Source organism: Bison bison, unplaced genomic scaffold, assembly GCF_000754665.1.
Source record: "Bison bison bison isolate TAMUID 2011002044 unplaced genomic scaffold, Bison_UMD1.0 scf7180017864149, whole genome shotgun sequence".
In the NCBI taxonomy this organism is placed as follows: Eukaryota; Metazoa; Chordata; class Mammalia; order Artiodactyla; family Bovidae; genus Bison; species Bison bison.
Window position 1 is genome coordinate 1,399,781 of NW_011494721.1, and position 14,798 is coordinate 1,414,578.

Here is a 14,798-nt window from a genome sequence, read left to right on the forward strand (position 1 = left end):
GGAAAATTATGACCAACCTAGATAGCATATTAAAAAGTAGAGACATTACTTTGCCAACTAAGGTCCATCTAGTCAAGGCTATGGTTTATGGATTTTGGGATCTTCAACAAAAAATATATTTATAGGTATACATATGTCACCTATAATATATTCTTATGTATGGGAAAAACCAATACAATATTGTATATCAATTATCCTCCAATTAAAAATTAATTAATTAAAAAAGATTACATTTATAGAGAAGTGAAAGGAAAAAGAAAAGTTTTAGGCTTCCGAGGGTTACAAACTGTAAGAAGGTAAATATATGGGAGGCAAATAATACAGCAAGGTTTGTTTTAGAATCCTGTGGTATAGTCTCTGTGCTGCTAAGTCTAGAGTCATCTTCAATAAAGCTGAAAGCATATCTTGCCTTTAGGTGGAAAAAGTGGAAGGTGAGAGGGCTCTTTCTGTACCTGATGCTTCTAATCTGTTTTCATCTCAAAATAGTTATTAATTCAGAAGCATATGTCATGGTGATATTCTGATTTTCTTTAGCCCTCTGTGACAAAATGTATTAATTAAAACTAGAAATGAAATAAAAAAAATTAGTCATGGGTAAGGTCATAACCTCTTCTCTAGAGGACCTCTGCTATCAATTACGCACTGAATATAGGAACAGAAATTGGGTACAGCAAAGAATGGAAAGGATGAAGCACAAGCTGGAATCAAGATTGCTGGGAGAAATATCAATAATCTCAGATATGCAGATGACACTACCCTTATGGCAGAAAACAAGAAGTACTGAAGAGCCTCTTGATGAACGTGAAAGAGGAGAGTGAAAATGTTGGCTTAAAACTCAATATTCAGAAAATTCATGGCATCTGGTCCCATCACTTCATGGCAAATAGATAAGGAAACAGTGACAGACTTTATTGTTTTGGGCTTCAAAATTACCGCAGATGGTGACTGCAGCCATGAAAAAAGACGCTTGCTCCTTGGAAGAAAAGTTATGATCAATCTAGACAGAATATTAAAAAACAGAGAAATTACTTTGGCAGCAAAGGCCCGTCTAGTCAAATGTATGGTATAGATGTTAGAATTGAACCATAAACAAAGCTGAGTGCTTAAGAATTGATGCTTTTAAGACCAAAATTAAAGTCTGTCACTATTTCCATTATTTTCCCATCTATTTCCCATGAAGTGATGGGACCAGATGCCATGGTCATAGTTTTCTGAATGTTGAGCTTTAAGCCAACTTTTTCACTCTCCTATTTCACTTTCATCAAGAGGCTCTTTAGTTCTTCTTCACTTTCTACCATAAGGGTGGTGTCATCTGCATATCTGAGGTTATTGATATTTCTCCCAGCAATCTTGATTCTAGGTTGTGTTTCATCCTGTCCAGCGTTTCTCATGATGTACTCTGCATATAAGTTAAATAAGCAGGGTGACAATATACAGCCTTGATGCACCCCTTTCCCGATTTGGAACCAGTCTGTTGTTCCTTGTCCAGTTCAAACTGTTGCTTCCTGACCTGCATACAGATTTCCCAAGAGGCAGGTCAGATGGTCTGGTATTACCATCACTTGAAGAATTTTTCACAGTTTGTTGTGATACACACAGTAAAAGGCTTTGGCATAGTCAATAAAGCAGAAGTAGATGTTTTTCTGGAAATCTCTTGCTTTTTTGATGATCCAGTGGATGTTGGCAATTTGAACTCTGGTTCCTCTGTCTTTTATAATTTCAGCTTGAACATCTAGAAGTTTATGGTTCATGTACTGTGGAAGTCTGGCTTGGAGAATTTTGAACATCACTTTGCTAGCATGTGAGATGAGTACAATTGTGCAGTAGTTTGAACATTCATTGGCATTGCCTTTCTATGGGATTGGAATGAAAACTGATCTTTTCCAGGCCTGTGGCCACTGCTGAGTTTTCCAATTTTGCTGGCAAATTGAGTTCAGCACTTAAACATCATCCTCTTTTAGGATTTGAAATAGCTCAACTGGAATTCCATCACCTCCACTAGCTTTGTTCATAGTGATTTTTCCTAAGTCCCACTTGACTTCACATTCCAGGATGTCTGGCTCTAGATGAGTGATCACTACATTTTGATTATCTGGGTCATGCAGATCTTTTTTTGTATAGTTCTTCTGTGTATTCTTGCCACCTCTTAATATCTTCTGTTTCTGTTAGGTCCTTACCATTTCTGCATTTATTGTGCCCATCTTTGCATGAAAAGTTCCCTTGGTATCTCTAATTTTCTCAAATACATATCTTGTCTTTCCCATTCTATTGTTTTCCTCTACTTCTTTACATTGATCACTGAGGAAAGCCTTCTTATCTCTTCTTGCTATTCTTTGGAACTCTGAATTCAAATGGGTATGTCTTTTTTTTCTCCTTTGCCTTTCACTTCTCTTCTTTTCATAGCTGTTTTTAAGGCCTCCTCAGATAATCATTTTGCCTTTTTGCATTTCTTTTTCTTGAGGATGGTTTTGATCACTGCCTTCTGTACAATGTCACAAACCTCTGTCCATAATCCTTCAGGCACTCTGTCTGTCAGATCTAATCCCTTGATTCTATTTGTCACTTCCCCTGTATAATCATAAGGGATTTGATTTAGGTCATGCATGAATGGTCTAGTGGTTTTCCCCACTTTCTTCAATTTAAGTCTGAATTTGGCAATAAGGAGTTTATGATCTAAGCCATAGTCACCTCCTCACCTTGTTTTTGCTAACTGTATAGAGCTTCTCCATCTTTGGCTGCAAAGAATATAGTCAATCTGATTTTGGTATTGGCGATGTGGTGATGTCCATTTGTAGAGTATTCTCTTGTGTTGTTGGAGGAGGGTGTTTGCTATGACCAGTGTGTTCTCTTGGCAGAACTCTGTTAGCCTTTTCCCTGCTTCATTCTGTACTCCAAGGCCAAATTTACCCATTACTCTAGGTATTTCTTGACTTTCTACTTTTTAATTCATTTCCATATAGTGAAAATGACATCTTTCGGGGCCATTAATTATAGAAGGTCTTGTAGGTCTTCATAGAACTGATCAACTTCAGCTTCTTCAGCATTACTGGTCAGGGCTTAGACTTGGATTATTGTGATATTGAATGGTTTGCCTTGGAAACGAACAGAGATCATCCTGTCATTTTTGAGATTGCATTCAAGTACTGAATTTTGGATTCTTTTGTTGACTTTGATGGCTACCCCATTTCTTCTAAGGATCCCTGCCCACAGTAGTAGATATAATGGTTATCTGAGTTAAATTCACCCATTCTAGTCCATTTTAATTTGCTGATTCCTAAAATGTCAATGTTCACTCTTGCCATCTCCTGTTTGCCTACTTCCAATTTGCCTTGATTCATGGACCTAGCATTCCAGGTTCCTATGCAATATTGCTCTTTACCACATCTTTACAGTTTTCCTTTATTGATTATCAATTATTGAATCTAAGTTGCCATTTTCTAATTTCTGGCAAAAAAAAATTTGACTATTGTTGGTTTTACTTGAGATTAAGGACAGTTGGAGTGCTTGCTGACTTTTCAAGGTAAAGGAGAGTTGACATATGATGCTCTATTACTATCTAAACAAAAATACTTAAAATACTTGGATAGCATCCCTGATTTTAACCCGTGTTGCTCAATCTTTTTATTATTAATGACATAAGCTCTTCAGTTTAAAATGTCATCTTACTTGCTTTTGCAGGACAAAAGCAATGGAGACAATACCCTTTTGGCTAGTTCAAAATAGTAATTGTCAAGATTGTGGGGTCTTTTGTGGGTTATAAAAAATAGTCTCTTCAGAGTGAACTTGTAGAAAATTACATTTTTCCTTGAATTAAAAAGGAATTAAAGTGTAATTAAAATTAATTTTAGCTAAAATTCCAATGAAAACACTTCTTAAAAATAACACAAGTGTACAAAATTAAAAATGTGCCTTGGGCAAGTCAGTAAATTGTTATGATTCTAAATTTTCTTGACTTCAAAATAAAATGTGTGGACTAGTCTGATATACTACATACCAGATACATATTTGTTTAACTGATATATAAATGACTTGAGCTTCCCTGATGGTGCTAGTTGTAAAGATCTGCCTGCAAATGCAGGAGATGCAGATTTGATCCTTGGGTCAATAAGATCCTCTGGAGGAGGAAATGGCAACCCACTCCTGTCTTCTTGCCAGGGAATCCCATGGACAGAGGAAACTGGTGGGCTACAGTCCATGGGGTCTCAAAAAGTTGGACACAACTGAGCATCTGAGCACCTAAATGACTTAAAGCTATCTACATTATATTCATATTCTATCAGTCAGGATATAAAATTGCTTTTATATTCTGGTTTAGTTTGTAGACTGATAATACTTTCAATATTCATTCTTCTTCCTTTTAAAAAATCTTATAATTCTGTTTACCTCAGGGTAATTACAAATTATTTTATTCAAATACATATGCTGAAATTGTATTTAGAGGGTAATAAACATAACAGTGGCACTGAGTTTTCCAATATATGTCCAAATATAAATTACAACTTCAAACTTGAAAAAGGTTATTAATGCTTAAAGACATTTGAAATGAAAAAAAAGGTAGCAAGTATTTCATCAGTTCAGTTCAGTTCAATTTAGTCACTCAGTCGTTTCAGACTCTTTGCAACCCCATGAATCGCAGTATGCCAGGCCTCCCTGTCCATCACCAACTCCCAGAGTTCACTCAAACTCACATCCATCAAGTCGGTGATGCCATCCAGCCATCTCATCCTCCGTCGTCCCCTTTTCCTCCTGCCCCCAATCCCTCCCAGCATCAGTTCATGAATCATTATAAATATCAAAAAGAATATATTTGCTTTGGCAAACACAAAAACCAGAAGGACCTACATTTGGTAATACTGAAACTAATTTGCAAAGCTTAGGTACTGAAAAGTGATGTAGCACTATGGCTTCAATGTGATTTAGAGGTTAGAAGATGATTCTGTAATTTAAGACAAAGCCTGCAAGTACTCTATAAATATTAGGAAAATAATTTACAGTATTCTGTCAATATTAGTATGTGACATAGCTCTCTAGAGCCAGTGAATTTTCCATGAAGCTCTCATTAAAATGAAATGTATTGATCAAATCACAGCTTAAAATTCATGGAGCACATTCAAGACCATACAAGTTATGGTTATGGTATTTTGTTGTTTTTCTTCAGATAGTTCCTTTATGAATTAGCAAGGTTAGAAGCTTGATTTTTTTTTTAATTTCTTAAAAGTTTGTCAGAGGAATTTTTGAAATAATATTTAGAAGCATTTCTGTCCTTTAGAATTATGGTTTACCTTTTTTCCATCATTGGGGCACCACTGGGACAACTGGAACCTTGTTTCAAACTCTAGCCAATAGTCTTACTTGAGTTTGTAGAAGAAATAATGATGTTCTACCCCATCTGAAGAGAAAAATTTAGACGTGACACAAAGAGATTATTTATAATCCTCATTATCACCTAAGGCTTTCATATGAATGAGTCAGTTTGCATAGAAGAAACCTCTGATATAAAGAACTGATTTCATTATTTTATAACTTGCTACAAAATAAGTGATTGCTTATGTTTGTCAAAATTGGAAAATAATGATATTTGAAAACTGACTAATGCAAAGAGTTTGGCCTAAGATTCATCTAAGGGAAAACGCTTTTCCTTTTTTTAAATAAAAATATATGAATGGCATTACTGGTAATGCAGTGCAAGCCACACAATGCCACACAAGAGAAATTTAAACCAAAATTATTAATTGATTACATAGCAAAGTGGTAGTTTTTTTTTTTTTTTAATCTGTGTAGATCTACAATTACAAATGTACAGGATTGTTATTTTAAAAGCACACTGGCTTATTTTTTATTTGGTATATTGTTCTAAAGACCTAGTAAAATTTTCTTTCCAATATATGTAGTTTTCATTTTAGAGTCAAGGAAACCTCTCTGCTTTCCATTCTTTAGTTTTTTTCTCCTAAATATAGTTAAACCCTAATTTAGATTAATTATTATTTCTTTAATGCATTAGGCAACGTTATAAACCATTTCCCCCAAGTTTATTCTTAATAGGTTACACTAAAAAAAATAAATAAAACTTGCCTCAGTCTCATTTATTCCAGTGCCTATTTAAATATCCATCTCTCATGTCATTCACTTTGCTTTTCAGAGATGCTAATATAATAATTGTTTATATTAACTACTATTTGTCTTGAGCCAGTTTTTATAATTATAATTTTAAAGGCAACTGGAAACAAAAAGGAAATAACATATGAATTCTAATGCTGGGTTGGTTTATTTCTCTTCCTCCTTTCTTGTCTCATCACAACAAAAATTTGGAATGAGAGACTACAAGGTTTAAAGCAACAGACAAATTACAGCTCAGTCACAGCTCAAGCAGACAGACGGAAGATACTATGCTCTAGAGGTGGGAGCAGCTAACCTTAAAAGAGTCATAATGATCCCTCTTGGCTTCCCCCTTTTTATACTTCCCATCTCCTATTTTTGGTTGTACCTTGTGCAAAATAGGACTTGTACCCATCACCAATTAAGAAAGAGAATGCAAATGGATGTATGTTCAAGGCTGATTGACAGTTGCAAGTTACATAGCAACAGGCTCTGTTGTGCATGTCTTCCTATAATTCAGTCTGTTACAATCAGATGTATGTATATATAGAATATTTATGAGCCTTTAATAGGCTCTTAGCTGCCTGAGGTTACATGAAGAAGCCCCTGTTGTTAGTTGTATCCACCTGTGACTTGGGTGCATGTGCAGGAGTTGGGAGTCTCTGTGGTTATGTTCATAGCATATCTGTGAGCTTTCCTGGGTGTGTCTCGTGTAGGGTTTAGAAATCAGCTTACATCCTTTTCAGCTAGGCCACCCGTCATTGCTCATGCCTAACTTTCTACCTAACACTAATGATATGCATTATTTGAAATGTATTATTTAAAAAAGGAAGTAATTTAAAATAAAATTGTCCCTCTAGCAAAACCCTGATATCCTGACAAATAATTTTTTGTAGTTTATAGCTGAAGGAATAAAGAAACAGTCTCATGAGTCAAATAAGCAATAGCAAAGTTACTACTAAAATGTAAGAGAGTGAATGTTTTTGGCCATCCTGTCATATACTATACGGAATTCTTTCTTTTTCTGTTCTTCATTTCTCCTTAATCATAAATTCTAATTATTTTGATCACATAAACTTATTCCATGATTTTGTTCATTTGTCCTACAATATTTTGCTATTAGACTAGATTATTGTATCCTTGGTTATTCAAGTAGGTTCTTGTGATTCTTGAGAATACAACACAAAAGATAGAAATATCCATTTGTTTTCCTTTATTTCTTGCTAGATGTTCTGCATTTGGAATTCCAGATAGCTGTACAATATCTATTATCCTTTGGTTGTCAAAGTTTTCTTGCCATGTGTATTATTCCATAGGGAAATATTGCAATTTCTGTGTTTTACTTTTCTTTGTATTGTTTACTACCTCTTTTCTTCAGCTAAGTTTCTCAACTAGAATTCAGTACCATATGTTATAAGAATACAGACATGACATTAAACAGCAATTTTAATTCTAGAGAAAAAAACTGGATTCCTGGAGTCATAATAAGATTGCATTTTCTTTTTTAAATACTGTTTTTTAATTATTAAAAGTATTCATTGAATTCCATGGTGAAAGTAGTGTGAAAGTGTTAGTCCCTTAGTTGTGTCCAACTCTTTGCAACTCTCTGGACTGTAGTCTGCCAGGCTTCTCTGCCCATGAAATTCTCTAGGCATGAATAGTAGAGTGGGTAGCTATTCTCTTCTTCAGGGGATCTATTCCCTGATCCAGGGATTGAACCTGGTTCTCCCAAATTGCAGGCGGATTATTTACCATCTGATCCACCAGGCAAGCCCTGAATTGCATGGTTGTTGTTGCTGAGTCACCCAGTGGTGTCCAATTCTTTGAGATCCCATGGATCACAGCATGCCAGGCCTCCATGTCCCTTACCATATTTTACCCAAGTTCATGTTCATTGCAATGGTGATGCCATCCAGCCATCTCATCCTCTGTCACCCCTTCTCCTTCTGTCCCCAATCTTTTCAGGCATCAGAGACTTTTCCAATGAATCAGCTGTTCACATCAGATGACCAAAATACTGGAGTTTCAGCTTCAGCATAAGTTCCTTCTGAGTACTCAAGGTTGATTTCCCTTAAGACTGACTGCTTTGATCTCCTTGCTGTCCAAGGGACATTCAGAAGTGTTCTCCAGCACCACAGTTCAAAGGCATCAATTCTTTAGCACTCTGCTTTTTTTATGGTCCAGCTCTCACAACTGTGCGTGACCACTGAGAAGACCGTAGACATGACTTACGGAACTTTGCAAGCAGAGTAATGTCTCTGCTTTTCAACACACTGTCTAGCTTCATCATAGAATTCCTGCCAAGATGCAATCGTCTTCTGATTTCATGGCTGCAGTCACCATCTGCAATGATTTTAGAGCCCAAGAAGAGGAAATCGGTCTACCATTTTGTTCCTTCTACTTGCCATGAAGCAATTGGGCCAGATGTCATGACCTTAGTATTTTTAATATTTAGTTTTAAGCCAGCTCTTTCACTCTCCATACCCTCATCAAGAAGCTCTTTACCTCCTCTTCACTTTCTGTCATTAGAGTGGTATCATCCACATGTCTGAGATTGTTGATGTTTCTCCTGCCTACCTTGATTCCAGCTTGTAACTCATCCAGCCTGGCATTTCTCATGATGTGTTCAGTGTATAGATTAAACAGACAGGGTGACAGCAGACAGCTCTGTTGCACACCTTTCTCAATATTGAACCAATCAGTTGTTCCAGCAGTTCAGTTCACTTTAGTCACTCAGTGTGTCCACCTCTTTGCGACCCTATGGACTGCAGCATACCAGGCTTCCCTCTCCATCACCAACTCCTGGAGCTTGCTCAAACTCATGTCCATTGAATTGGTTATACCATCCAGCCATCTTATCCTTTGTCATCCCCTTCTCCTCATGCTTTCAATCTTTTCCAGCATCAGGGTCTTTTCCAGTGAATCAGTTCTTTGCATCAGGTGGCCAAAGTATTGGAATTTCAGCATCAGGCCTTCCAATGAATATTCAGGATTGATTTCCTTTAAGATTGACTGGTTTGATCCCTTTGCAGTCCAAGGGACTCTCAAGAGTCTTCTCCAACACCACAGTTCAAAGCATCAATTTTCAGTGAAAACATGTTTCAACAAAAACCCCGTGGTTCATACAGGATTTTAATTGTTGCTTCTTGACCCTATATACAGTAGAATTGCATGGTGTGGTGGTTTAGTCGCTAAGTCTAAACTTGCAACCCCTTGGACCGTAGCCAGCCAGGATCCTCTGTCCATGGGATTTTCCAGGCAAGAACACTGGAGTGGGTTGCCATTTTCTTCTCCCAGGGATCTTCCCAACCCAGGGATTGAAAGCAGGCCTCCTGAACTGCAGGCAGATTCTTTACCAACTGAGCTACCAGGGCATTCCCCCAAATCAGTGGACCTGTACCAAGTTATAACTTTGCCACTAGCTTGTTAAGTGATATCGGACAAAGTTATGTTAACCTCTTTCAATTTCTAATTTCTCATTCATAAAATTAATGGGTGGATATGGCAGGGGGAACGTGAATATACATACGTTGGGGTTTTGATAATCCTTTTACTGAAGAAATGTACTTTAAATTTTAAAAGTCTTTCCTTGATAAGTATCAATCAATCAAAATTTAATCAAATGTTTTATGCCAAGTACTGTATTAATGAAGCTACAAGAGTACAGCAAGAGATATCTTGAATAACTCAAAGAACATAAAATCTCATGAACAAGAGATATTAACCTAATTATAACAGAGGATTGTGCATATAAATTAAAAAATCATATGGTACTGAAATTGAAAGTATGCAATGTAGAATATATTATTTTAAGGTAGACTCAAAGTACATGAAGAAGTTTAATGTCACACAGATAGCAGTTACAATTTATATAGTACACAGTACATATATATACACACACAAATATATATACATATATATATATATATATACACATATGCACACATGTGTGTATATATTTAGGGTTTGTGTTTCAATATTGGAAGGTTAAACAGGAAATAATCATTGGCTGGATCGATATCTGTTTTTGTTTTTCATTTTTAATTGTTTTAATTTTAACCATTCCTGTATCTTATCACACTTACATTTTTCTGATTAATGAGATTAATTATGTTAGTTGTTTACTTTCATACTTCTTTATGTGAAGTGACTGTTCAACTTCTGCCCATTTTCTCTTGAGTGATATTTCTGCAACAAAATATTTACTTTGATTTTTGAGGGTTTTTTAGATTTCTATAAGCATTGTAGAAATAATTTGGAGAATTCATTGGAATGGATGGCAACTTTAAATTTACCCAAGTCCATAAAAGTGATTTTGAGTTATAATTTTGCTTCACTTTCATTCATGATGTCAACAATTGGACACTAACTTTATTAAATAGAAGTACACCATTTTATTAAATTCAGTATACTTAAAATATGTACTTGGGAAAATAAGATGATAATTTAAGAAACTGATATATATGTATACATATATATATATATTTAATGGAAGAAGAGAGCAAGTGAGAAAGGAAGCATTTTTAGTCATTTTAATTATTAATAAAGAAATAATATTCAAAGTGAATCATCCCATGATAAAAGCATGTTATAAAAAAGTCAACTTGATTTTGAGGCCAGATTTTCTCAAATAGTAGATCTGTGATCCTGGGAAAATAACCAAGGCTGTTTGCTCTTTTATAAAGTAAAAATTATTATTACTTTAGGATTAAATTAGGTAACCAAGAAAATTGTATTGCTCTGAAAACAGTTCAGTTCAGTTCAGTCGTTCAGTAGTGCCCAACTCTTTGTGACCCCATGAAACTCAGCAGGCCAGGCCTCCCTGTTCATCACCAACTCCTGGAGTCCACCAAACCCATGTCCATTGTGTCTCTGACATCATCCAACCATCCATCCTCTATCGTCCCCTTCTCCTCCTGCCCTTAATCTTTCCCAGCAACAGGGTCTCCTCAAATGAGTCAGATCTTCTCATCAGGTGGCCAGAGTATTGGAGTTTCACCTTCAACATCAGTCCTTACCATGACCATCCAGGACTGATCTCCTTTAGGATGGACTGGTTGGATCTCCTTGTAGTCCAAGGGACTCTCAACAGTCTTCTCTGACAACACAGTTCAAAAGCACCAATTCTTCGGCACTCAGCTTTCTTTATAGTCCAACTCTCACATCGACACATGACCAATGCAAAAACCATAGCCTTGACTAGATGGACCTTTGTTAACAAAGGAATGGCTCTGCTTTTCAATATGCTGTCTAGGTAGGTCATAACTTTCCTTCCAAGGAGCACGCATCTTTTAATTTTATGGTTGCAGTCATCATCTGGAGTGATTTTGGAGCCCAGAAAAATAAAGTCAGACACTGTTTCCACTGTTTCCCCATCTATTTCCCATGAAGTGATGGGACCAAATGCCATGATCTTTGTTTTCTGAATGTTGAGCTTTAAGCCAAATTTTCACTCTCCACTTTCACATTCATCAAGAGGCTCTCTAGTTCTTCACTTTGTGCCATAAGGGTGGTGTCATCTGCATATCTGTGATTATTGATATTTCTCCCGGCAATCTTGATTCTAGCTTGTGCTTCATCCAGCCCAGCGTTTCTCTTGATGTATATAAGTTAAATAAGCAGGGTGACAATATACAGCCTTGACGCACTCCTTTTCCTATTTGGAACCAGTCTGTTGTTCCATGTCCAGTTCTAACTGTTGCTTCCTGACCTGCATACAAGTTTCTCAAGAGGCAAGTCAGGTGGTCTGGTATTCCCATCTCTTTCAGAATTTCCACGGTTTATTGTGATCCACACAGTCAAGGCTTTGGCATAGTCAATAAAGCAGAAATAGATGTTTTTCTGGAACTCTCTTGCTTTTTCAGTGATTCAGCAGATGTTGGCAATTTGATGTCTGGTTCTTCTGCCTTTTCAAAAAATAGCTTGAACATCTGGAAGTTCACTGTTCACGTATTGCTGAAGCCTGGCTTGGAGAATTTTAAGCATCACTTTACTAGTGTGTGAGATGAGAGCAATTGTGTGGTAGTTTGAGCATTCTTTGGCATTGCCTTTCTTTGGGATTGGAATGAAAACTGACCTTTTCCAGTCCTGTGGCCACTGCTGACTTTTCCAAATTCGCTGGCATAATGAATGCAGCACTTTGACAGCATCATCTTTCAGGATTTGAAATTGCTCAACTGGAATTCGATCACCTCCAGTATCTTTGTTCGTAGTGATGCTCCTTAAGGTACACTTGACTTCACCTTCCAGGATGTCTGGCTCTAGGTGAGTGATCACATCATTGTGATTATCTGGGTCGTGAAGATCTTTTTTGTAGTTCTTCTGTGTATTCTTGCCACCTCTTATTAATATCTTCTGCTTCTGTTAGGTCCATACAATTTCTGTCCTTTATTGAGCCCATCTTTGCATGAAATTTTCCCTTGGTATCTCTAAGTTTCTGGGAGAGATCTCTAGTTTTTCTCATTCTGTTGTTTTCCTCTATTTCTTTGCATTGATCTCTGAGGAAGGCTTTCTTATCTCTCCTTGCTATTCCTTGGAATTCTGCATTCAAATGGGTATATCTTTCCTTTTCTTCTTTGCTTTTCACTTCCCTTCTTTTCTCAGGTATTTGTAAGACCTCCTCAGACAGCCATTTTGCTTTTTTGCATTTCTCTTTTTGGGGGATGGTCTTGATTCCTGTCTCCTGTAGAATGTCATGAACCTCCATCTATAGTTCATCAGGCACTCTGTCTATCAGATCTAAACCCTTAAGTCTATTTTTCACTTCCACTGTATAGTCATAAGGGATTTGATTTAAGTCTTGCCTGAATCTTCTAGTGGTTTCCTCCACTTTCTTCAATTTCAGTCTGAATTTGGCAATAAGGAATTCCTGATCTGATCCACAGTCAGCTCCCGGTCTTGTTTTTGTTGACAGTATAGAGCTTCTCCATCTTTGGCTGCAAAGAATATAATCAATCTGATTTTGGTGTTGACTATCTGGTGATGTCCATGTGTAGTCTTCTCTTGTATTGTTGGAAGAGGGTGTTTGCTATGACCAGTTCGTTCTCTTGGCAGAACTCTATTAGCCTTTGCTCTGCTTCATTCTGTACTTCAAGGCCAAATTTTCATGTTACTCCAGGTGTTCCTTGACTTCCTACTTTTGCATTACAGTCCCCTATAATGAAAAAGACATATTTTTTGGGTGTTAGTTCTAGACTGTCTTGTAAGTCTTCATAGAACTGTTCAACTTCAGCTTCTTTGGAATTACTGGTAGGAGCATAGACTTGGATTACTGTGATATTGAATGGTTTGCCTTGGAAACGAACAGAGACCATTCTGTCGTTTTTGAGATTGCATTCAAGTACTGCATTTTGGACTCTTTTGTTTACTATAATGGCTAATTCATTTCTTCCAAGGGATTCCTGCCCAAAGTAGTAGATATAATGGTCATCTGAGTTAAATTCATCCATTCCAGTCCATCTAGCTCACTGATTCCTAGAATGTCGATGTTCACTTGTGTCGTCTCCTGTTTGACCACTTCCAATTTGCCTTGATTCATGGACCTAACATTCCATGTTCCTATGCAATATTGCTCTTACAGCATCAAAACTTGCTTCTATTTCACCAGTCCCATTCACAACTGGGTGTTGTTTTTGTTTGGCTCCATCCCTTCATTATTTGTGGAGTTATTTCTCCACTGATATCCAGTAGCATATTGGGCACCTACCAACCTGGTAGCTCAAACAGTAAAGCATCTGCCTACAAGGCAGGAGATCTGGGTTTGATCCCTGGGTGGGGAAGATCCCCTGGAGAAGCAAATGGCAACCCACTCCAGTACTCTTGCCTGGAAAATCCCATGGACTGAGGAGTCTGGTAGGCTACAGTCTATGGGGTTGCAAAGAGTTGAACACGACTGAGCTACTTCACTTCACCTACCTGGGGAGTTCATCTTTCAGTGTCCTATATTTTTGCCTTTTCATACTGTTCATGGCATTCTCAAGGCAAGAATACTAAAGTGGTTTGCCGTCCCCTTTTCCAGTGGACCACATTCTGTCAGACCTCTCCATCATTACCCATCTGTCTTGGGTGGCCCCATATGGCATGACTGAGTTTCACTGAGTTAGACAAGGCTGTGGTCCATGTGATCAGATTGACTAGTTGTCTGTGACTGTAGTTTCAGTCTGTCTGCCCTCTGATTCCCTTTCTCAGTGCCTACCACCTTACTTGGGTTTCACTTACCTTGGACGTGGGGTCTCTCTTCACGGCTGTTCCAGCAAAGCCAGCCACTTCTCCTTACCTCAGACACGGGGTAGCTCCTCTGGGCCACCACCCCTGACCTCAGGCGCGGGGTAACTGTTAGTAATATTTAAATAACAGCATTACAAATTTTAAGTTAACAAATAAATGAAAACCTAGATAGTATATAATATAAAATATACTTTTTAAAACACATAATTACTATGACAGCATAGTAATTCTTATTGCAAATTTGATTCAGTACTAATACAAGAAAAGCATACCAAGGGTAGGTAATCAGTGCAAAGATAGCCTAGGAACTCTCTGACACCAAATTTTTATATTATGTTAGTATACAAATAATTATAATTCAAATATTTATATAAGTAACAGTGATACAGTTAAATTATACAGGAGAAAAGAGGGGGAATTTTTGCTTCTCAGCTATAACTAGGTACACATTCATGGAAGAGATACTATTGGATTAG